The sequence below is a fragment of the Aquarana catesbeiana genome, linkage group LG01 (assembly GCF_042186555.1).
Source record: "Aquarana catesbeiana isolate 2022-GZ linkage group LG01, ASM4218655v1, whole genome shotgun sequence".
In the NCBI taxonomy this organism is placed as follows: Eukaryota; Metazoa; Chordata; class Amphibia; order Anura; family Ranidae; genus Aquarana; species Aquarana catesbeiana.
Genome location: NC_133324.1, coordinates 310,143,797 through 310,170,754, shown reverse-complemented (window position 1 = coordinate 310,170,754; position 26,958 = coordinate 310,143,797). Strand labels below are relative to the sequence as shown.

The 26,958-nt window shown below is 38.6% G+C and overlaps 1 protein-coding gene across 1 annotated transcript in view; it reads left to right on the top strand.

Annotated features, from left to right (window-relative positions):
- SEZ6L (seizure related 6 homolog like) overlaps window positions 1-26,958 on the top strand; it is a 678,351-nt gene that overhangs the window by 242,452 nt on the left and 408,941 nt on the right. The window lies entirely within an intron of this gene.

Genomic DNA, 26,958 nt, shown 5'->3' with positions numbered 1-26,958 from the left:
CTCCTTGCAATCGCTGCAAGACACGCATCTCATCATAACTCCTTGCAATCGCTGCAAGACACGCATCTCATCATAACTCATTGCAATCGCTGCAAGACACGCATCTCATCATAACTCCTTGCAATCGTTGCAAGACACGCATCTCATCATAACTCCTTGCAATCGTTGCAAGACACGCATCTCATCATAACTCCTTGCAATCGCTGCAAGACACGCATCTCATCATAACTCCTTGCAATCCCTGCAAGGCACGCATCTCATCATAACTCCTTGCAATCGCTATAAGACACGCATCTCATCATAACTCCTTGCAATCGCTGCAAGACACGCATCTCATCATAACTCCTTGCAATCGCTGCAAGACACGCATCTCATCATAACTCCTTGCAATCGCTGCAAGACACGCATCTCATCATAACTCCTTGCAATAGCTGCAAGACACGCATCTCATCATAACTCTTTGCAATCGCTGCAAGACACGCATCTCATCATAACTCCTTGCAATCGCTGCAAGACACGCATCTCATCATAACTCTTTGCAATCGCTGCAAGAAACGTATCTCATCATAACTCCTTGCAATCACTGCAAGACACGCATCTCATCATAACTCCTTGCATTTGCTGCAAAAAACACGCATCTCAGCATATACCCATTTTGCAATCTCTGTAAAATATGCATCTCAGTACAAACTCCTTGCAATTGCTACAAATACACGCATCTTACCATTTACCCGTTTGCAATCACTGCAAAACATGCATCGCAGTATAAACTCCTTGCAATTACTGCAAATACACGCATCTTAGTGTTTACCCACTTGCAATCGCTGCAAAACATGCATCTCAGCATATACCCATTTTTGCAATTGCTGCAAAACACGCATCTCAGTATAAACTCCTTGCAATCACTGCAAAACACGCATCTCAGCATTTACCCATTTTTGCAATCACTGCAAAACACGCATCTCAGTATATACTCCTTGCAATCGCTGCAAAAACACGCATCTCAGCATATACCCATTTGCAATCGCTGCAAACATGCATCTCAACATATACTCCTTGCAATCGCTGCAAGCACACTCAGTGGTGCTCATACAGCCCACTTCATCTTTTTTAGTAGCACTTAAAAAGCCAGACTCGAGGTGACCCTTATCTCACACCTCCTAGTGTTTCTCTCCCAGGTACAATACCCTGACTAAGTCCTTAAATTAGACGTGCCAGCAACAGCGGATCTGCCCAGATGGAATGAATTTCTCATCAACTGGAATGGTATGTCAATGTTCATTCCGTTAGCATCTCCCTCTTCATCTCAGGTAGTCACGGACGCCGCAGCCTCCACAGGTCCTAGCATCAATTTTTTGGCCATCTTTGGTTTGCAGGGCCATGGCCGTCAGAAATCCTCTTGATTCCCGGCTTCAGTTAGTCCTTCTCTTTGTTCGAACTCTACCTCATTATTGCAGCAGCTCATGTCTGGCGCAGTAACTGGGCAGGACAAACACTGTCGTTTGCCACAGACAACCAAGCCACAGCTAGTATTATAAATAAAAGCAGGTTCAACTCGCTGGCCATCATGGCCTTCCTGAGCAAGCTGGTGCAACTATCCCCACAGCACCAAATAATGTTCGCTGCATTTACATCCCAGGCAAATGCAATACTCTGGCCGATGCACTACCCGTTTTAACTTTGCGTCATTCTTTTCGCAGGGATCTGGAACCGACCAGACCATGTTTCTTATCCCACATTGGCCGTAGCTAACCTCGGATTAAAACAAACACCTTCACAATGCTACCTGCTTTATTAATCTATCATTTTCTCACAACGCCCTGAAGGCCTACCATATTGCCTGGAAAATCTATGACAGGTTCCTAGCCTCAAACCCTGGGGCAGTATCAGGAGATTTCCATCACATCCTGGCCTTCATATCATCTTGTCATACACAGTTGGCATTTTCACACTATACCATTAGACTCTACTTAGCTGGCATCCAGCATTTCATCTCCTTACAAAATCCTACCAAACCATCTTTGGTTGCCGCCCATGCAGTCAAGACTATCCTGCACGGTAGTCACATACAACTCCAAATCAACAGTAAACGCCTACCTGCGACCAGCGCCATATTCCTAGACATGTCTACCATCCTGTCACATTCCCCTTTGGGTTAATTTCAGCCCGGTCGTTCACGCAGCCATCTACCTGGCTTTCTGCGGTTTCTTACGCCCCAGTGAATTCACAGTCACCGGCCCCAGTAAGATGTTACGTAGACGCCACCTGACACGCCACCAAAGTTACTTCATCCGGCACCTCATGGTGTCCGAAACACAACAGTCTGGTCCCGGTGTAGACATCATACTTCCCAGACTCGCAACACCTGGTGCCCCGTGGCCATTCTAGACCAGTTATTAGCTCATCTGCCCGACTTCTCGGAGGACAGCCATTACTGCCGTTCCCTACTAGCCCTCTAAGTAGCAACCAGTTCACTAGACACCTTTTGCCCAACTTAGGCCTTGACCCTGGCCAATTTTCTGGAAATTCTTTCGCATCGGAGTAGCATCAGCAGCCACACGAAATGGGGTACCGGACCACGTCCTCAAGAAGATGGGCAGGTGGAAATTCACTTGCTTCGCTCGATACATTCCCAATCCACAAGCAGAAATGTCACAAGCCTTTGGCAAGCTTGCCCTGTAGTATGTCAACAAACTTAAATAAATCATTACCTCCCTAATCAAGTCTTTTGCGCCCTTCTCTGGCATACCACCCAGCAGATCTGGGTTTACCATACAGCAGGCCAGGGCACACTTCAGGTCTATTTATGTTGTTAGTCTTGTGACGTGTTTATGTGCTTCATATCAGTCAGGCCGGAGGGCTTCGACCATAAATAGGAAGGCCTGTTTACTGGCCTGAAGTTATGGGAGGAGCCCGGAGTGTATTTAACCAGACCATCCACGATGGTCTGTGTCGGTTCCAGTGCGCGGTACCCACCCACCCATTCCCCTTCTCAGGGTACTTCTCTTTAAACAATTTCTTTACAGAAACATCCATTACTTTCTTAAGGTATGCGCCCTTCTCTGGCATACCACCCAGCAGATCTGGGTTTACCATACAGCAGGCCAGGGCACACTTCAGGTCTATTTATGTTGTTAGTCTTGTGACGTGTTTATGTGCTTCATATCTGTCAGGCCGGAGGGCTCCAACCATAAATATATATATATATATATATATATGTATATATATATATATATATATATATATATACACAGTATCTCACAAAAGTGAGTACACCCCTAACATTTTTGTAAATATTTTATTATATCTTTTAATGTGATAACACTGAAGAAATTACACTTTGCTACAATGTAAAGTAGTGAGTGTACAGCTTGTATAACAGTGTAAAGTTGCTGTCCCTTCAAAATAACTCAACAAACAGCCATTAATGTCTAAACCGCTGGCAACAAAAGTGAGTACACCCCTAAATGAAAATGTCCAAATTGGGCCCAAAGTGTCAATATTTTGTGTGGCCACCATTATTTTCCAGCACTGCTTTAACCCTCTTGGGCATGGAGTTCACCAGAACTTCACAGGTTGACACTGGGGTCCTCTTCCACTCCTCCATGATGACATGACGGAGCTGGTGGATGTTGGAGACCTTGCACTCCTCCACCTTCTGTTTGAGGATGCCCCACAGATGCTCAATAGGGTTTAGGTCTGGAGACATGCTTGGTCAGTCCCTCACCTTTACCCTCAGCTTCTTTAGCAAGGCAGTGGTCGCCTTGGAGGTGTGTTTGGGGTTGTTATCATGTTGCGGCCCAGTCTCTGAAGTGAGGGGATCATGCTCTGCTTCAGTATGTCACACTACATGTTGGCATTCATGGTTCCCTCATTGAACTGTAGCTCCCCAGTGCTGACAGCACTCATGCAGCCCCAGACCATGACACTCCTACCACCATGCTTGACTGCAGGCAAGACACACTTGTCTTTGTATTGCTCACTTAGTTGCCATCACACACACTTGACACCGTCTGAAACAAATAGGTTTATCTTGGTCTCATTAGGCCACAGGACATGGTTCCAGTAAACCATGTCCTTAGTTTGCTTGTCTTCAGCAAACTGTTTGCGGGCTTTCTTGTGCATCATCTTTAGAAGAGGCTTCCTTCTGGGACGACAGCCATGCAGACCAATTTGATGCAGTGTGTGTCATATGGTCTGAGCACTGACAGGCGGACCCCACCCCTTCAACCTCTGCAGCAATGCTGGCGCACTCATACGCCTTTTTCCCAAAGACAGCCTCTGTATATGACGTTGAGCATGTGCACTCAACTTGTTTGGTCGACCATGGCGAGGCCTGTTCTGAGTGGAACCTGCCCTGTTAAACCACTTTATGGTCTTGGCCACCATGCTGCAGCTCAGTTTCAGGATATTGGCAATCTTCTTATAGCCTAGGCCATCTTCATGTAGAGTAACAATTCTTTTTTTCAGATCCTCAGAGAGTTCTTTGCCATGAGGTGCCATGTTGAACTTCCAGTGATCAGTATGAGAGAGTGAGAGTGATAACACCAAATTCAACACACCTGCTCCCCATTCACACCTGAGACTTTGTAACACTAATCAGTCACATGACACTTGGGAGGGAAAATGGCTAATTGGGCCCAATTTGGACATTTTCACTTAGAGGTGTACTCACTTTTGTTGTCAGCGGTTTAGACATTAATGGCTGTGCGTTGAATTATTTTGAGGGGACAGCAAATTTACAATGTTATACAAGCTGTACACTCACTTCTTTACTTTGTAGCAAAGTGTAATTTCTCCAGTGTTGTCACATGAAAATATATAATAAATTATTTTCAAAAATGTGAGGAGTGTACTCACTTTTGTGAGATACTGTATATATAATGTGTTCATTCTCACATTGCCTAAGAATTACTATTTATATAACTGTAACTAAAACGCAATTAGCTTTTATAGAGTCAAAATATAGGTGAATAAATGAAACCATTAAGTCCTATCTTGTATGTTAAAGTAACTACGCAGTTAGGAGAGACTAAATGCAAATACAGCTGATGCTACGTAATGTTATAAAGCCAATGATAGGTTACATATTAAGAGATGTGGCCTTTACTGTAACAGATACTCCACTTTAGTCAAAATGTCTCTGCATAAACAGACATTAGAAAAATGAATCTGAAAAGATCTCAAAGTAATGAAGTGTTTCCATGGTAACATTTCTTTGGATATCTTGTAATGTTGGGAAAAGATACTGCTTCAGTTCGCTTTTCTTGTTTTACTGAATCTAAAGCACTTTTTTTTTTAAATAATTTAGGGAAAACAAGAGGGATTTAACAGAAAAAAAAAGATGTCAAAGCTGCAATGCTTGATCAGCAAAGTAAATGTTAGCTAAAGTACACTAAATTACATGTTGATTACATCTAGTTAAGAGGTCATGTAGCATCATCTTTATTTAGAAAATGTTCATTTTAGCGTGTATCATTTGGGCAACAAGAAGAGCAGACAAGCACAGCTTTCTCATACCTAGCAATAATGTAAAACCTTCCAAAAGCTTCTACTCTATGGAGCTTACATGTTCTTCCTGTGTTCGCCTGGGTCTCCTCCGCGTACTCCGGTTTACTCTCTAAATCAGCCCATTTGTTTGTGTACAAACTGGCTATGCACATGTATTATCACATATCACATTCTAAATGCCAGTCCGAAAATGAGCAATTGGGGAAGGTTGAGGAAAGTCCTGGGGGCCTACTTGAGAAAGAATAATTGCCAAGAAAGTTTCTATGAAGAAGGTTCTCAAGCATTTTAGAGACAGAGCCCAGAAAGTTGGTCCACAGAATTGCAGAAAGCATATGACTGAACAGAAAGCTATTAGGGAGTCTTGAGGAAAGACCTGGTGTCCTACCTGATCAAAAATAATTGCTAAGAAAATTCTATGGAAAAGGCTCTCAAGCGTATCAGACATGAAGCCCAGAAAGCTGTTCCATAGAATTAAAAACAGTCAGCTATGATTGAACAGAAATATACATACATACAAGGGTTTCTAGGGGTAAAAAAATTAAATGGGCAAATAAGCTAAGCTGTCCTAAGTTCTTACTTCAATTAGGTATTCCTCAAAAAAGTCCAGTACAGATTTCTCATGAGTATAGGTATAGAAAATACACAAACCACCACGGATCAGCGGATCAGATTAAATCAGGGGTCTCCAGACTTTCTAAACAAAGGGTCAGTTTACTGACATTCAGACCAGGGAGACAGACTATGGCCAGTGGGAGTAGAAATTGCTCCAGTGTCAGTAGGAGTAAACAATGCCTAAAGCTTGGTGGTCAGTGGGAGTAAAAAAATGTACATAGCACTTGTGGTCAGTAGGAGGAGGAGGAATAGTGTCCGATCATTGGTGTCAGTGGGTCAAAAATGCCTGAACATTAGTGTCAATGGGAGGAATAGTGCTCCATCGTTGGTGTCAGTAGGAAGGATATTACCCTATCATTCGTGTCAGTGGGAGGAATAGCCCCGCATTATTGGTGTCAGTAGGAGGGATAGTGCCCCATCATTGGTGTCAGTGGGAGGAATAGTTCCCCATCATCAGTATCATTGGGAGGAATAGTTTACCATCATTGGTTTCAGTGGAAGGAATAGTTCCCCATAATTAGTGTCAGGGGGAGAAATAGAGCCCCATTGTTGGTGTCAGTGGGAGGAATAGTGCCCCATCATTGGTGTCAGTGGGAGGAATAGCACACCATTGGTGTTAGTGGGGGGGTGTCAGTGGCAAGAATAGTTCCTTGTATCAGTGGGAGGAATAGTGTTGTCCTAATAATCACCATGCAGTAAACCATAGCAAGCATTCACAACTCTCTCTGTTGTAGTCAGACTAGTAAAGGATGCACTGTGATTAATTGCTGCAAGTCATAATAATTGGTGTGATCGCTGCAGTCTGTATTTATTTTAGTATACTGTGTGTTAAAGTGAAAATCCAAATAAAAGAACCCACTCTTCAGTCCAGATCTATTCAGAAACCACTTAATGTATTTGAAACACTTGGATTCCATCTTTATATTTACTTCCAGTGATCCTAAGATTTCACCCAAACTGTGAGGCAATTAGGTTTTATTGGATTATACGTAATAATTATGCTAACATGTTTTAGGTCAGTGTTTCTTTTTTTCAGTCAAGGCACCCTTTAAAATTATGGACGATCTCGAGGCACCCTGTGAAATTATGGACAGTTTTGAGGTTCCCCATTCTAAAATGTAAAGTCTATTCTAATAGTTTTACATAATGCAGCAACACCAATACACATAGGACACCCAACATTAGATATGATTTATTCTTCCAAAGCAAATGCACTTTTGCAAACTGGTACTGACTAATATTCCAGTGTTTCTCATCTCCCTCAGTTTTTCACCTTTACTTAGCTAATGAGACCCCACAGCTGATGGAGAGAGGCAAGGGAGGGTCAAACAAGGATGATATGCAGGCAACAGACATCCTCTTTATCAACTGATGCTGTCATTAGTCATTAGGAGGTTGGCAGCTAGAATGTTGTAATGGTGTACAATGAAAACCTGTGGCTTTGTGTAACTAAAAGGCAGGTTACATCCACCCACCGGCTTGGATACAATTTTGGGGCAATTTTTAGCCATTTTGCCAAAGCACCCCTGAACAAACCTCCAGGCACCCTGGTTAAAAAAGGCTGTTTTAGGTAATGCAGGCTGGACAGGGAGATATTGAGGTGGACTTACAGAAGTAAGAGCCCTCTGGTAAGATTCCAATGGAGTAATTCCATTCAACATGCTGGGGATGAAGCAGGTTGGGGACAGGACACAGGAATCTACGAAGCTGTAAATATAGAACAGTAGTGTTTTTTCCTGGCTATACAGCGTGACAGGGTTGTGTGACTCACAACAGTGGCTAAGCACAGTTACAATATAAACATGTTCACATACATGTACTGTATGTCAGCTGTTTTAAGTTGTTTGGCTGGAGTTCCACTTGACTGGCTTTGTATAAAAATAGTTCATGCTGATATTTAATAATCTGTAGTTTAACCATTATGCCATGCAGGGATGAATTTTCAAGCAATAACGATAACATATACATTTTGTAAGTGCCTGCTATTGCATTCAGACATTTCCAGCAGCTTCCCATTACTATATGCATACTGTATCAGTATATCAGACAAGTCAGGCAGAAAAGTCCCTGTGGGTCTCTCACCACCTGTTATCGGTGAGAAATTTGTTGTATATAGACAGTCTTATTTTGTTGCAGTAACAATTACCTGGATTGCTTAGGATTTCAGGGGTCTTGCCTTAAAGGGACTATATTAATCAAATCATCCCATCATTTTATTTCCCCTCATTCCTAGTCTTTAGTGGTGCTCCAAGATATTACTGTAATAAGACATGAATAGTACAAAGCAATCTTATCTGTGAGTATAATATTCTGTTTTGATGACGCCCTGTGAGAGGGGAGAAACACGTCAAAGAAATTTCCAGTTCCCTAACCAATTACGTCACTTCTGCCACCTGTGGAATGCACACCGAGTGGTTTCAAACCCAGATGAGCCCTATACTCTGCAAAACAATACTCCGTCTTACATTCCGTAAGAGTAATTTTAACTTTACTTATGAATAAATTGAAAATACTACACTATGAGAGTTCTCTCCCTCTATTGAGCCTGGTAGAAAATGAGCAACAAATACAGTGATAGCTGCAGATAGGACCAGCATGTGGGAGGCATACAGTAGAAGGAGAGAGAAGATTTGTGGTACCCCCACACCAGATACAAGCAAGCTTGACCCTCAGGCTGAAAAGCTGAGGGTCCATTTTCTCTGGTGAGTAAGGGCACAAGATGGGTGTGTGCCACACTTCACGGCATGTTTCTTTGGAGCACTTCAGCACTTTCTTTATGAACTATTGAGCACGGAGCACTTTTATTGGAAGATGGTGGATTATGGAATGAATCACTTTTGGAATTGTTTTCTAATTTGGAATACTTTTTTGGACCAATTTGTAGTTTACTGTATACACTTATTCAACATTTTATTTATTTTTATATATTTTTTTGGTTTACTATGTGATGTGGAATACACTGTATGTGCTGAGATAATATTTGATGCTGTGTGAACGCATAAATGACACATCACTTTGTGTACTTCTGTAAAAAGTAGCTTTAGCTGTGAAAAGACTCTTCTGCCTTTTCTAGATTATTGTGAGACACATTTCTTAGTTGGATAACTGAGTCAGCTTAAATAAAAAAAAAAACAAGGAAAAAACTGTGCTATGCCATGAAAATATATGAGTGCATAAAAATCAGTAAATACATATCACAGTGAAAAAATGTGGTGAGAAAATATCATGATATATGAATACATGAGATCATGGGTGCACAAAATGAATAATGTATAGCAAAATTCATAGAGTTGAGAATTCAAAACTTCTATGGAAGTAAGAAAAGTCCCCTGATGCTTCTCAGTGAAAGCCAGTGTAAAAGGTAGGAAATAAAACACTGCTCAAAGTGATCCTCCACCACATAAAATTCACGCTTACCAGAATGCAAGCAAAGCAGGCTTGTATGTGGACCCAAATCCGGGTGTCCAGCTAGCAATGAAGCTTCTCTGTGTGCAGCGTGACTGCGGACATGTAAATGGATGGTGCACCAACCCGAACTCAAGGACATGAGGACAAAGGAAAGGTGGCCACAGCATAAATCCGATAAAACAATTTATTGTAAAAAAGGTAGAACACTTACAAAAATGAAATTTAAAAGACCAGTTCGCCTGCCGGCATAGCGAGCGCCCGTTCTCAGCAAGGTAGCGATGACTTTAGAGCGTCGACCTTCCAATGTACGTTTCATCTATAACTGACGTCATCTGGGGAACGGACAACGCTCTGACTCATCGCGATAAATAGACAGGTATAACCACGCCTTGTTGTGACCTCCCAATGGCATGAAAAACAAACAACCAATCCACTGAGTGAATTGAAACGAAACCAGGAAACACCCAAACAAGCATTTGAGAATGTTTCCTTGAAATCTGTAAAGCATAAAAAATGTAAAAAATGTGAATAAATAAAATTAATAACAAGGACTAGAGCTAAAAAATATTATAAACACCTGGGATATTAGGTGCATCGAAGGCGACCATATAGATACTGAGCCGTTGGGTAAAGACACACACCAGCACATATCTCCATGGACATAAATTGTATATAGAACAGCATTACGCCATCTTGTGGAAACAAAGGAAACTACCACTCGTAAAAATAAAAATTAAGTATTGAGCGCATCTAAAGTAACCATATCGATACTTGACCATTGGGTTAAAACCCACACTGGCACAAATCCATATAGGCAAGAAGCGTATATGAAACAACACTACACCATCTTATGGGAACAAAAGGAACTACCACTAAAAGATAGTCCGATGGTAATTAATAAGTGTATGAATAGATGTTACTGGAAAGTGATAAGTATCCTCAAAAAAGTTAATATCTTCCATAGAGCATAAAAGATATACTTAGTGATATAACCCTATGTACAGGGATCACTTAAAATTAAGTAAAAATAATACCAAAATATAAATGTGCAAATTATAAATATACCGAATATGGATATCAAATAGCGCCATTGAGATGTCACACCGAGTTCACATCAACACATAGGATAGGTTTTATCTGGATTCTTATTATGGACTTCTAGGTAATGCCTAGAAACAGGATGTTTGGAGAAACCACTGAGGATATTCGTCACATGCTCGTTGAGTCTGACCATAAGGGGGCGCTTTTCCTCAATTATGAAGCCAGCCAGCACGAGATCCATTTTTTAGATCTAACTATTAGAGTAAAAGATGGTCAGTTTGCCACTGCCACCTATTTTAAAAGCACCGACCTTAACTCATATATCCCCACCAATAGTTGTCACCATGAGGCTTGGATTAGGTCGGTGCCCAAAAGCCAGTAATTCTGCCTGAGACGGAATTGTTCCGACAGGGGCGAGTTTCTCCTGCAGGCGGATGTTTTAACTAAACGCTTCTTGGAGAAGGGCTATTCAGATATACTCCTCAAAAACACTCTTTTACCCCTTAGGGGTACTGTTGCCACCAACATCATTGATCCCCCTATCAAAAGGGGAATTTTTGATAATCTTACGGGATTTTACCAATGCAAGAGATGTAGGGTATGCTCATTAAACGGATGTACACACAGGAGAACTCATTCTTTTAGATCCTCAAGTACCCAGGTTGAGTTCATGATCAGGCCTTTTATCACATGCTCTACTAAGGGGGTGGTTTACCTGCTCCAATGCCCTTGTGGGCTGCAGTATGTGGGCAGGACCAAGCGCCCCCTTATGGTCAGACTCAACGAGAATGTGACGAATATCCTCAATGGTGTCCCCAAACATCTTGTTTCTAGGCATTACCTAGAAGTCCATAATAAGAATCCAGATAAAACCATCTTTTTAGTGATAGACAAATATATCTGTCATTGGAGGGGTGGATGCTTGGTGCGAGGTATCTCGCGCCTAGAAATGGCATGGATACACAGAATTAAGTGCTACACACCGTTTGGGTTGAATGTAGAGATAGACCTTAATGCATTTATCGATAATGCCTAGTATTGTCATCCTATGTACTACTTATCCCATTAATTTGTGTTATTGCTATCCTATGTGTCGATGTGAACTCGGTGTGACATCTCAATGGCGCTATTTGATATCCTTATTCGGTATATTTATAATTTGCACATTTATATTTTGGTATTATTTTTACTTAATTTTAAGTGATCCCTGTACATAGGGATATATCACTAAGTATATCTTTTATGTTCTATGGAAGATATTCACTTTTTTGAGGACACTTATCACTTTCCAGTAACATCTATTCATACACTTATTAATTATTATCGGACTATCCTTTAGAAGTGGTAGTTCCTTTTGTTCCCATAAGATGGCGTAGTGTTGTTTAATATACGCTTCTTGCCTATATGGATTTGTGCCAGTGTGGGTTTTGACCCACTGGTCAAGTATCGATATGGTTACTTTAGATGCACTCAATACTTAATTTTTATTTTTACGAGTGGTAGTTTCCTTTGTTTCCACAAGATGGCGTAATGCTGTTCTATATACAATTTATGTCCATGGAGATATGTGCTGGTGTGTGTCTTTACTCAACGGCTCAGTATCTATATGGTCGTTCAATGCACCTAATATCCCAGGTGTTTATAATATTTTTTAGCTCTAGTCCTTGTTATTAATTTTATTTATTCACATTTTTTACATTTTTTATGCTTTACAGATTTCAAGGAAACTTTCTTTATACTTTATAACTTTATACCTGTCTATTTATCGCAATGAGTAGGAGCGTCGCCCGTTCCCCAGACGACATCAGTTATAGACGAAACGTACATCGGGAGGTCGAAGCTCTGAAGTCATTGCTACCTTGCTGAGAATGGGCGCTCGCTATGCCGGCCGGGGAACTGCTCTTTTCAACTTCATTTTTGTAAGTGTTCTACCTTTTTTACAATAAATTGTTTTATCGGATTTACGCTATGGCCACCTTTCCTTTGTCTTCATGTCCTTGAGTTCGGGTTGGTGCACCATCTATTTACATGTCTGCAGTCACGCTGCAAACAGAGAAGCTTCATTGCTAGCTGGACACCCGGATTTGGGTCCACATACAAGCCTGCTTTGCTTGCATTCTGGTAAGCGTGAATTTTATGTGGTGGAGGATTACTTTGAGCAGTGTTTTATATCCTACCTTTCACACTGGCTTTCATTGAGAAGCATCAGGGGATTTTTCTCACTTCCATAGAAGAAGTTTTGAATTCTCAACTCTATGAACTTTGCTATACATTATTCATTTTGTGCACCCATGATCTCATGTATTCATATATTATGATATTTTCTCACCACATTTTTTCACTTTGATATGTATTTACTGATTTTTATGCACTCATATATTTTCATGGCATATCACAGTTTTTTCCTTGTTTTTTTCGTATTGTTGTGTATATCCCACAGTTGAACTGCTGCTTCTTAGGGTTTTTTTCTGCGGTAGCACTGATTTTCTGTTTTTACAGCTTGAATCAAACCGTGTGATTTATTTCCACACAAAAGTTACAAAAATACTTACAAAAGATGTACATTCAAATACAAAATAAATTTAGCTTCAAATAAGATCAAAGATATGAGATAAAGTTGTTTGTTTAAAAAAAATAAGTTCAAGACATGCGCTTAAAATGGATGCAATTTCCTTTGTCCCGAGAGCAGCTGTAATAATGTCTGTATGCTGGGTTTCTGTAGAAGTGAAGAGAAAATGTAGAAGAAGAGACTTCCTGCAAGCAGCTCTTGACTTAAATAAACCTGATCCCTTTGTTAAATTTCACGCTAAAATAACCACTCACATATTACTCCCATTATCACCTCCCATCCACTCCCCACAAAGGTGGGGGCTAGGGTTAAGAATTCCATTTGACCAGCATGTCTAATTAACACCAGACACAGGAAGTGGAGGATGGTAATCTGCCTGCCACAGAATGAATATACACATAGTTTCTCAAACAGAATATCAGTAACATATGAATTCCTTTTAAGAAAATATAACCAGAAATATCAATCAAAATGTCTTGACAGCTTCTTGAAATTGAGAACTCAGTTCAAATATCAACATCTGTAAGTCATTAGTTCAAAAGTCTTTTCATATACCCAAAATTACAGGGGATTTCCTAATCTCAGTTATATATAGGGCCAAATTAAAATTTAGATATTAAGAATATAACATTCCAATCTGAAATATGAATAATAATCATATTTCTTATTTTATATCATTCACACTTCCATTCATATCACAAATACTCTGGCTTTGATCTAATAATTCCAAATGTTTTGTCATTTGTAACTGAGTTTGCAACTCCAGAACCCATTCTTCTTTTAAGCATATTTTGCAACAAATCATCACCTCTCCTGATTTCATTTCGATAATATAATTTTTTCATTCTAAACATTAACCATAACTGAAATATAATGCATAACATAATAATAATGAAAACAATAACTATAGGTTAATATTTCCGGCTGCTGAAGTAATTGCCGTTTCCCCCCAAATTTATATACTATTACTGAATTTTTTCCACCAATTATTACTTGAGAACTCTGACCATTGATGAGCTATTTCTTGCAAATTTCCATGTTCATGTTTAAACAATATTTCTGCATTTGGAAGTTCCCTAGCTAAAGCTATTAATAAACCTTTATTCTTTGAATTACATTTGCCCATTCTTTCCAAGGAAATTCATCTATCGGAGATATATTGTGAGGGAAGAACACTTATATTTTTCATAAACATATTTGTTAAATTTGTTCTCAACCCATTAACACTTATTGCTATAATGTCTCCTTCTATACAATACAAGCCTTGATTTAGGTTTTCTGTATTTGTACAAGAGGAGAAAATAGTTTTAACCCTTTCTGTGTCTGTCGTGATTTGGAAATAAACCTTCTTTTTATCTACAAGAGTAATTAATTCAGAAGTAGTTTAAACTTTTTCTATTCTTGCTGAACATAATATATGATTATGATAACAAAAATGAAATATACTTTTGTCTTGATTAGGTAAACAAATAAATTTATACTGGAATTGTAAACATGATGACAGATCGAATTGCTCTAATTCAAAATTGTCATTGTTAAACGCAAAATCTGTATACTGTAATTTATAATATAATAATTGTGTATTGCTGACTGGTAACCCCAATACAGTAATTGGAACCAATATTTGTTCTTTCCCTGCTATTAGAATCATAGAAGAACTATAACATACATCCTGATTGCATCCTATCCATTTATTTACCCATACATCTGTATGATTTATTGCATATACATATTCTCTGGGTAAATTCTGTAAAATGCCAAGAGGAGATATTCCACTCTGAAATGCTTGCGCAATTATTTTAAAATTAGTGGAATATTTAGTCTGGATCTCTAAGCATGCTCTGGTTATATGAGAATGTTGTTCACTTGGCATTAAATTAAGAGTAATATTTTGAAGATGTAATATAGATGGACCCATTACATTAGTTGTTTTTATAACCATATTTTCTAATATCTGATTTAAATTTCTTTGTACCTTAATACCTTTACTTCCCACTAAACCAGCTGTTTCAAGATCAGACTTTAAAGTATTAATATCCATACTATTTGTTATACTTCCAATAGTACCGACTCCTCCTAAAATACCTTCAACAATACCATGCTTATTTCTGTTATGATTCCTCCTATTAATTCCAAACCATACTTCAATACCCAATTCCATATTAACCAAATGTCCTTGACATTGTGGAAACCTTGTAGAAATTTTCCATTCCATTCCACAATATAATGAGAAACTTTCCTTCTCTCAAGAGAACTCTGGATTGGAAATGGTTAATCTGGAAAGGATTAGCAGGAACACTTTTCTTATCAATACATGGAGATTTCCTTGGAGATATTACAACAACACTTGCATTAGCACATTTCAACTGATAATGTTCTATTGATATGCAGCACTCATATATACTGGTATCATTTAAAGATACACCTATTTGATGATAAATACATTTATCATTAATCCAATTCACACTACCAAACATTCCTTTATGAATTATATTAGTAGTACTGTGAAGAAAGCTACCCAAAAAATCACCATTCCTTTTCCAAGTTCACAATGAACTTTGAGGTAAATAAATTTGTGTACTACATACCAAATGTAAACTATCTTCATCTTCAATGATTTTTAAAGACTGTGGAGACACTATAATTTCTGGAACGATCATATCTATCAAAGTAATATTCATTTTAACACTTATTTTAGCTAATTTTCTTGTTACTTTAAAATCCCATATTCTTACAATGTCCCCTTTTTCATCTCCTATTATATTTAAATGTTCTGGATCTAATATTTTTACAAAATTTTGTAATAAGTAATAAAATTGCTGTTCTGGGTAAAGCAATTTTCCAGACCTTATCATATTATTAGTAACATCTCCAGACCAAATTGTTGAATCATTACCTTTTACAAATACTGACCAGAAACCCCTTTCCACTATAATACATTCAAAAGTTCCGGTTCTGTTATTTCATTTATAAGATCCCTGCATTTTAGATTCTATTTTAACTTTAACTTCAACATCATTACTATATGAATGAAATACAATTCCATACACCAATTATATCCATGTCCTATGCATACATATCCAAACAAATCTTCAGCTGTATTGATATTAGTTTAACTAAATTTATTTCTTTTTCATCTATATTGATATCATTGTCTTTATCACTTTTGACATCTGTATTGTTATCAATATCTTGCTCGCTTTTGTTATCTATATTGTTATCAATGTCTACATCTCTTTTGTTTCTGAATAATGTAATGTCTTTGTTGTGTAAATCTTCAATCCTGTTAACCTCTGCATAGCTGGAACAGTTTGTGATATATTTTACCACAGATAAAATTGTCACTATAGAAAAGATGAATCCTGTGATGATGATGATAAGTCTTCTCTCTTTAAAACTTTTTTTTTCTTTTGTTGTCATCTTTCCTTCTTTTTGGAATCCATGATTGAATGATAGAATTTTTATCATAAGTTGTCCTCCTTTCTTAAACTTAGAAATATGTGGAGGAACCATTTTTTGCATACAAGTAGCTGCATGTGGCAAAATATTGTTCAAACATCTGTAACATCTGTAACCATTTTGTTTTCTCTATTGCCTCTCTTTGTGTCGTAGACAAAAAAGGTTCATTGGGAAACACAATGGCATTTCCCTTCCTGTCATTAATTAAAAAGGAGAATACTGTGTTACTTAAGGTGCTGTGCTTCTGACACTCATCAGAACAAATGGTACAGCATCAACCCAAGTATTTCCTCTGTCTAACAACATTTTTGCAATTCTAGATTTGATAATCCTGTTCATTCTTTCCACAATACCTGCAGACTGTGGATGATATGGTACATGACATCTCTGTTCTGTTCCCAAGATTTTACACATTGCCTGCATGATTTTACCTGTAAAGTGAAATCCTCTGTCACTACTGAGGTTTGTTGGAATACCCCAAACTGGAAAAACATGATTAACCGCTTCAGCCCCAGAAGATTTTACCCCCTTCCTGACCAGAGCACTTTTTGCGATTCGGCACTGCGTCGCTTACCTGACAATTGCGCGGTTGTACATCGTTGAACCCAAACAAATTTGACGTCCTTTTTTTTCCCACAAATAGAGCTTTCTTTTGGTGGTATTTGATCAGCTTGGTTTTTATTTTTCGTGATATAAACAAAAAAATGCATCAGTTTTGAAAAAAATGCAATATTTTTTACTTTTTGCTATAATAAATATCCCCCCCCCAAAAAAAAAAAAAATATATATATATATATATATATATATATATATATATATATTTTTTTTTTTTCCTCAGTTTAGGTCAATATGATATTCTTCTACATATTTTTGGTAAAAAAAATCGCAATAAGCATATATTGATTGGTTTGCGCAAAAGTTATAGCGTCTACAAAATAGATAATTTTATGGCATTTTTCTTCTTTTTTTTTATTAGTAATGGCAGCCATTTTTGACACTATTTTGGGACCATCGTCATTTATACAGCGATCAGTGCTACCAAAATGCACTGATTACACTGATTACTGATGCACTGATTACTGTGTAAATGACACTGGCAGTGAAGGGGTTAATCACTAGGGGGCAATGAAGGGGTTAAGTGTGTCCTAGGAAGTGATTCCAACTGTGGGGGGGATGGGCTAGTAGTCACATGACAGCGATCACTGGTCCCAATGACAGGGAGCAGTGATCTCTGTCATATGACAAGGCAGAATGGGGAAATGCCTTGTTTACATAGGCACTTCCCCGTTCTGAGGCTCCGTGACACACTCGCCAGGAGATCAGTAGACATCGAGCCTGGCGGTCCCGCGGGCACAGTCACGCTGTATGCGGCGGGCACGCCTGCTATCCCCTCCTCTTAAGGGGGATGTACAGGTACACCCATTTGCCCAATGCTGCCATTGTGCCAATGTATATCGGCGTGCAGCAGTCAGCAAGTGGTTATTTGCATCCTAGCAGTTGTTAAAGCATCATCTTTGTGAACTGGTATGATCTCGATCCACTTTGAAAAAATGTCAACCAAAACTAAAGCAAATCTGAATCCATTTTTCCCTGATGGTAATGGTCCTAAATAATCTATTTGTATAGTGGACCAAGGTCCGTCTGCTGGAGGAATTCTTTGTAAAGGAGGTTTCTGATCCTTTGGTCTATTGCACAAATTAGACAGGATTCAATTACACTGTCTACAGTCTCTTCCATTTTATCCCAATAAAGCTTCTCTTTAAGAATTTCAAGCAATGTTTGCTTACCAATGTGACCTAATTTTTCATGATTGAATTTAGTGAATTCCACCTGTAGGTGTCGTGGTATAACAGGACACAGAAACCCAAGTCATGACACAAGATCCCATTTTCACAAACAAAGGAAGATTTTGGATCACCCAGAGAAGAAGAAAAAAGAGAAGCATCCCTTTTCTGTCCCTCTGCAAGGGAATGAGGGAATCTGTGTGTCTGTTTTCCTCACAACATTAACTGGGACCGATTCAGGTTGAATCACTAATTCTCCATGCAAAGCTGCTTCTTTTGCTAAAGTGTCTGCTGTTCGACTGCCTACAGTTAACTCACTATTGTCTTTTGTATGTGATGGAATTTTTACAATAGCACATGCAAGAGGATTTTTCTTTGCAAGTTCAAAAACTGATTCAAGTGTCTCTTTCTGCACAAGGGTCTTACTGGATGAACCTACAATACCTCTACCTTTCCAAATAGGTAGATAATCAGTAAGAGAACGAACAACATATGAACTGTCACTATAGATCACTAATGGACTTCTATTCGCTTCCTTGTCATCTGTCAATACTGTTTTTACTGCTTCAAGTCCTGCTTGTTGAGCTGAAAAATGTCCTGGCAACTTGTGTTGTATGGCAAGATTACACTCTGGATACCAAATTGAATACCCACAGTAATAATTACCTGACATACAACATCTCGAACCATCAACAAATACAGGTTCATCAATTTTCTCTGCCTCTCTACGAAAAAGAGGAAAGTGAGTCTCATGTACTTCACACAAACATTCATGGTCTAGCCTATTGTATTCCATCAAATGAGGAAGGATATACTTGGCATTGTGTTCAACCTGTATTTGTTTGGGTGAAAGAGCCAATAACCATTGATAAAATCTTGGATAAAATCTTGGGGTTGGAGACTCCAGGCACATTTTTCTCAAAAAGAAACTTCAAGGTACTATGTGGGGTCTGTAAAATGATTTTGTTAAATCCTACAAGAAGCTCTGTAGCTTTTACCGCATAATGTACACCCATTAATTGCCGGACACATTCGTCTAAATCCTTCTCCACAGGAGTAATCAAACGAGAAAAATACCCCAGAATTCTCCAATCATCTACCTGTTTCTGAAGCAAAACAGCGAGATGGCAATTTCTGAAGCATGCACTTGCAAAGTAAATGGTGTTTGTTTATCCACAGTAGCTAGTGCAGGAGCTGACTCCAATCATTTTTTCAACATTTCAAAAGCTTTTTGCTGAATTTCTGTCCAGGGACGAAATTCATTCTCCGCTCTATGTTTAACAAATCATATAGCGGTTTCACTTTCTCTGCCAATGACTCACTAAAATCTCTGGAGAAATTTACCAAACCCAAAAACTGTCTCAATGCTTTGAATGTTGTTGGTACGGGTAGAGAAGCAATAGCTTCAATACGTTACTCTAAAGGCTGCTTCTTCCTACAAATTTTACTTCACTTTTCATGAGCTGAACTTTGCGTGTATTCAGCTTGAGACCTTCTTGCAGAAGTGTCAACAGTTCTGCCAAAAGAGTCAAATGCTCCTCCTCATTTTCACTTGAAAGAAGAATGTCATCTACATACTGAATTAAACAATCTGGTCTAGAGAATTTTGATAAAACATTTGCCAACGCCTGATGAAATATAGACGGCGAACTGTGATAGCCTTGCGGAAGACGATTAAAAACATATTGGACACTTCTGTAAATGAATGAAAATTTATATTGACAGCTTTTGGCCAAAGCAATGCTAAAAAAAAACATTAGAAATGTCAAGTACAGAAAACACTTTTGCTTTAGCATTTAATTGCGACATGATGTCTGGTGTTTTCGCTACAATATGCTATGTTGTTTAGCCACTACCCATAAAGGATTATTTGTCACAGAATTAGCTTTCCTGATGATTCCCTGTTCCAAAAACTCTTGAATAATTATTGAAACAGGTATATCAGACTCTGGTGGTAATTTGTATGGCTTGACAAATGGGTGGTCTTTACCTTCAATGTTAACCTCAATACCTTTAAATAAACCAATCTCGTTCTTTTTATGACTCCAACATTTTTTGTGTGACTGTACCACCTGTTTTAACTTCAAATTATCTCCTGTATCAGGCCATTTGTAATCATTGTTAACTGCTTCTGTCAAACATATGCTTCCCACTTCTGAATAATTTGTTGGATCAGTTACCACAGGCTTACGATTAGCTGAACCTTTAAAAATCACTCAATTGCCTAAATCAATAATCCACCCTCTTTCAAACAAAATATCTGTACCGATTATATTCTCTGCTCCCTGGCAAAACCACGTGTCTATTTCAGTTTGAAAACAACCTGAGATTTCAAAAGAAAAATTTTTACACATTTTAGCCTGAGAATCACCTGTTCCATTAAACTCAACAATTGTACAAATTGCTACATCTGATAAAATAGGTAATTTCAAACCAGTGACACTGATCTGAGCTCCTGTATCCAATAAAGTTCCCACCTCTTGTCCATTAATTTTAGCTTTTAAAAAAGGACGACCACTCTTGTCTATAAATATGGGAGTTACATAATCTAGACTGTGAGATACAAATTCTTTTTCCTCTATTTGTCATGGGGAAGCCAATAATGACTGTCTCCCATTGATTTCACTGGTTAAATGTGCATTCAAATCCATACTGATCTCTCTTAGCTCTTTCCTCAGAAAAGCGTAAGGAGAAAAAGTCTTGACTTCTTCTGCTGAAAGTGGGGCAGAAGGTTGAATGGATATCAATCCATTTTCTTTCCCAATATTTTTTTTAACTCAATATCTCTTAAATACTTCCTACACTGCGATTTATAATGACCTACGCATTGGCAATAGAAGCAAGTAAGTGTCTTTTTATGATCAAACTGTCGCAACAGAACATCCAAACAGGCAAAAATTTTGGAAGAACACACGAACACCGGTAAAGTCTATGGGACACGAACATGAGAAATTAAAAGTGCTCATTTTAAAGGCTTATATGCAGGTTATTGTAATAAAAAGTGTTTGGGGACCTGGGTCCTGCCCCAAGGGACATGTATGAATGCAAAAAAAAATTTAAAAACGGACGTTTTTTCGGGGGAAGTGATTTTTTTAATGCTTAAAGTGAAACAATAAAAATGAAATATTCCTTTAAACATCGTGCCTGGGGGGGGGGTGTATATAGTATGCCTGTAAAGTGGCGCAGTTTTCCCGTGTTTAGAACAGTTACACAGCAAAATTACATTTCTAAAGGAAAAATTGTCATTTAAAATTGATCGCAGCTGTAATGTATTATAGGGTCTCGGCAATATAGATAAAATTTATTGAAAAAAAGGGTATGGGTTTTCCCCCAGTCCATTACCAGGCCCTTTGGGTGTGGTATGAATATTAAAGGGAACCCCGAACCAAAATTTAAAATAATAATGGTGCAGGGGTCCCCCCCAAAATCCATACCAGACCCCTCCAAAATCCATATCAAGCATCAAGACAGTGGTGTCTTCGCATTCCTTGCAGACATCAGCTGTCTATTTAAGCTTGCTGGGTGACTCCTTAGCTCCACCCTCGCTGACGAAGTCCTGTTAGGACGTAACGCCGTGCACAGGGGAGGAGCTTACCGCACGGACGTCACCCGCTGTCACCTCTATGTGTTGTGCACTTGATCCATGGATCGTGCTGCTTTGTTTTTTAAATACTGACATTTTTATCGATTGCGCTAGTGAGCGCCATACTTTCATATTTTATACATTTAAATAAATGACGGAGTACACTTAGAGTGTGTCCTTTTTCTTTTGGGAACAGTCCTTATATCACATATCACCACCTGGTGTCTGAGGCTTTTTCTGCTGGACCTCACTGCTGGACAGGAGCCCCATGTGTCCGTATTGAGGATCGCTTAAGCCCTGCTGGAGGTTAACATCATCCCTGTGGGGATAAATGCGCTCCTGACCTCCTGTAAAAAGGAGGTTCACCATTTCTGGTAAGCGTATTTTGGCTTATGTGGTGGAGGATATTGTCACCTAACACTGGAAGAATCTATTTCCACCTTTCTTCACGAGGGATCTTCTAATTCCATCTGTCTGGTTATTGGAGTTCCCATTCATCTGGATTGGACTTTTTCCTTCTTCCTAATAATATTTTGAGCTGCACTTACCATTGTTTTTACATATAAGAGCTATCACACAGAAGAAGCATCAATCGGCGGGAGCCTCCCATGGAGGCAGAACTGTGGTGGCTTTTTTTTTTTTTTTCAGTCCATTGGGCGGCGTGAATTTACATCGCTGGACATTTTAATTTTTTTACTTTTTAATAAAGGACTTGTCCCAAGCTGTCTCTTGTCTTTTTTACCATTTTTTACACTTTTTTGTGAAATGGTAGGGGTGGTAGGGGGGGCAAGATCTGGGTGTCCCCTTGTTAAAGGGGGCTTCCAGATTCTGATAAGCCCCCACCCACATACCCCCACAACCACCGGGCAAGAGTTGTGGGGATGAGGCCCTTGTCCCCAACAACGTTGGGACAAGGTGCTTTGGGGTCAGACCCCAAAGCACCCTCCCCATGTTGAGGGCATGTGGCCTGGTACGGTTCAGGAGGGGGGGCGCTCTCATCCCCCCTATTTTTCTGCGGCCTGCCAGGTTGCGCGCTCGGATAAGGGTCTGGTATGGATTTTGGGGGGACCCCTACACAATTTAAATTTTGGTGCAGGGTTCCCCTTAAAATCCAAACCACAGGTCTGGTATGGATTTTGGGGGGACCCCTACACCATTTTTTTTTATTTGGTGCAGGGTTCCCCTTAATTTCCATACCAGACCTGAAGGGCCTGGTATGGATTTTGGGGGGACCCCTACGCATTTTTTTTTTTATTTTTTGGTTTGGGGTTCCCCTTAATATTCATACCAGACCCAAAGGGCCTGGTAATGGACTGAGGGAACCCATACCCTTTTTCTCAATGAGTTTTATCTATATTGCCGAGACCCTACAATACATTACAGCCACGATCAGTATTAAATGACAATTTTTACTTTAGAAATGTCATTTTGCAGTGGTACTGTTCTAAACACAGGAAAAATGCGCCACTTTACAGGCATACTATAGACATCCCCCCAGGCACGATATTTAAAGGAATATTTCATTTTTATTGTTTCACTTTAAGCATTAAAAAAATCACTGCTCCCGAAAAAACTTCTGTTTTTTTTTTTTATTTTTGCATTGATATATGTCCCCTGGGGCAGGACCCATGTCCCCAAACACTTTTTATAACAATAACTTGCATATACGCCTTTAAAATGAGCACTTTTAATTTTTCATGTTAGTGTCCCATAGACTTTAACAGTGTTCCGGCAGCTTTCGTATTTGCCCCGAACACCTCATATTGTTCGGTGTTCGCCGAACAACAAAAGTTGGGCCCGAACTTATACTTGGGCCGAACCCTTCGCCCATCCCCAGCCAACACCATTGATGCAGGATCTAAATATGTAAATTTTTGAACATATGCCCTTATTAAAGCAGAATTTTTGTCCTCCAATGCATATACCATCTTGAATGCCTTAGCAAATTTCTCTATAAAATTAAAAGGGTCATCATGTATTGTAATTCTTAAGGAGTCCATTATTTCAGCCTTCTGCGTCTCCTCCCCCGTAATACACAGTAATAACTGGCACAATTTCTCAGATGCATCACTATGAACTTTGTTCCATGATTATCAAGATTATCTGTGCAATAAAATTAGGGACCCATAAACAGAAAATTCTATTCCTTTGATCATCACTCAAGTTGAAAAGATCACAAAAACCTTTCAAAAACATCCCTTTTGTGAAATGCATCTGCTCTTAAATCATAGTGCGGAATATCTTTCAAAATTTTCATTAACTGATCATGTATTTACAACTTAAGCTTTGATGCTCTAATAACTTTTGCGCATCTCCCCGTCTGTCACATGGTCTACCTCAATAGGAGAATCTGGTATATAAGATGCTTTTGCCATCTCTGACTGAGTTTTGATATTCCTTGTCATAACCACCGAGATATGTTTGTTTTTTGAAATTATAAAATCCTTCATTTCCATTTCACTCTCCAAATGCTCAATATAGTTACACAAATTGTCACAGTTTGAACCACTAGGTTCAATAGATAAATTCTCATTTGTTTGTGTAGTTTCTAAAACATTTTCACCTCCTGATTTGGTCACAGCACAAATCATATGTTTTTTCTGGGACATCTTAAACAACTGAAATATAAAATGAAACCAGCTTCATTACATTACATAACTTTTTCTTTGTTTTAGCTAATGAAAATCTAGTCTTATCAATTTCAACATTCGCCTGTAAACATTGTTCATACATTGATTTCCCCAAAATAGTGTCAGACACATAATTCGCTAAACCTTTAAATTCCAATTTGCTTTCATTAGCTAGACAATCAACACATTGCATGATTTCTTCTCATCGAATATAAGACTTTTTCCTTTATGCGCTGATTGCAAATAACCGTCTTTCAAGACTTCCGATTTCCACACGAAATTCTCAGGTCTTCACAATCATCAATAGATTGATTTTTCTTCTAGGTTCATTCAATAATTCCAGAGTTTAACTTCAGTACATCACTTCTCCCCTCTGATCAAGGAAGAAAGTGGTAAAAATAAATTCTGCCAAATTGATACTGGTTGGCATGTGCCAATGTAAAAAGTAGCTTTAGCTGTGAAAAGACTCTTCTGCCTTTTCTAGATTACTCTGAGACAAATTTCTTAGTTGTATAACTGAGTCAGCTTGAATCAAACGGGGTGATTTATTTCCACACAAAAGTTACAAAAATACTTACAAAAGTTGTACATTCAAATACAAAATAAATTTAGCTTCAAATAAAATCAAAGATACAAGATAAAATTGTTTGTTTTCAAAAAATAAGTTCAAGACATGTGCTTAAAAATGGCTGCAATTTCCTTTGTCCTGAGAGCAGCTGTAATAATGTCTGTATGCTAGGTTTCTGTAGTTATCTTAGAAGTGAACAGAAAATGTAGAAGAAGAGATTTCCTGCAAGCAGCTCTTGACTTAAATAAACCTGATCCCTTTGTTAAATTTTGCGCCAAACAGATGACTCCCTTATTACGCACATTATCACCTCCCATTCACTCCCCTAGGATTAAGAATTCCATTCGACCAGCATGTCTAATTAACACCAGACACAGGAAGTGGGGGATGATACCTACCTGACACAGAATGAATATACACATAGTTTCTCAAACAGAATTTCAGTAACATATGAATAAAATATAACCAGAAAATTTAATCAAAATGTCTTGATAGCTTCTTGAAATTGAGAACTCAGTTCAAATGTCAACATCTGTAAGTCATTAGTTCAAAAGATCTGTCATATACACAAAATTACAGGGGATTTCATAACCTCAGTTATATACTTATAGGACTGAATTAAAATTTAGATATTAAGAATATAACCATTTCAAATAAAGTACCATCCCCTCAGAGCTGCTCACTGCAGGGCAAAACTGACAGCTACCCACATGCTAAAATGAACAGTTTAGCCTAATGACAGTGTGAAGAAGTAAAAAGTGCAGGAGAAGGACACACTATTGCTACTTTTTCACTTGTAGTATTTTTTTTATTGTGGTAACAGGCTCTATATAGAGAGACATCAGAGATCAATTAGACCCCTGATTACTCCTCCAAATCCATCAGATACATATTGGGCACAGAAAGTCCCTGATCTGCATATGAGTTGATTTAGAGCATCCGCAAATTGAATATTACTAAATATGCTCTGTGTGTGTCCTGTGACCGAATGTGTGAATATATGTTTGAGAGAGAGCACAGGATGACAATAAATAGGGAGAGAAGCAGACAAACAGGAGGAGAATGTAACATTCCTAAGAAGTGTGTGGGGGGTGTACAACACTGGGGAGGCAAACAGATGGAGTAAGATGTTGCATGAGCCAAGAGAGTGTAAGTTATCTCTGTGCAGGACGCTTTTGGTACTACTGACAGCAAACAGTGATGCATTTTTTTTTATGTATTGTATGCACTATTTGCCTGTGAATATACATTTGTTATGTGTGAATGGGGGTAAAAACCAATGTTACTAGGCTTTTTTCTCTCCAGGTCAATTGTTATTCTTCATACAGAATACACTGAATCTTGAAAAATTGCATTGTGCCCACTAGATGAAATAGAAGATAATACTAAATATTTCCTGTGATCATCAGCTCCATCTAGTGGTATTTACTTAAATCACTTTATTTTGTATGAAGAATACCATTCACCCTGGAGAGAAAATATCTTTATAATATAAGTTTTTGCCCAGTTTGCACTGAATAAATGTACTGTGTGTGTAGTTTCACGGGATGAATAGCTCTGCATTTATTTTTTTTTAAAATGCACCTCAAAGAATATTTCTACAAAATATAGCTGGGAGGGAAGAGAATGCTGAGGGGCAAACAGGAAGATGGGAGTATACTCATTATAGCTTTAAAGCTGAATAAGCACAAGAGGCCTCCACTGCTCATTTATTTTTATACAGAATATTGCAAGGATAGTATGTACTGCAGGTGCCATCTCTTTACTGCCATCAATACTAGAAAGTTAGGTGT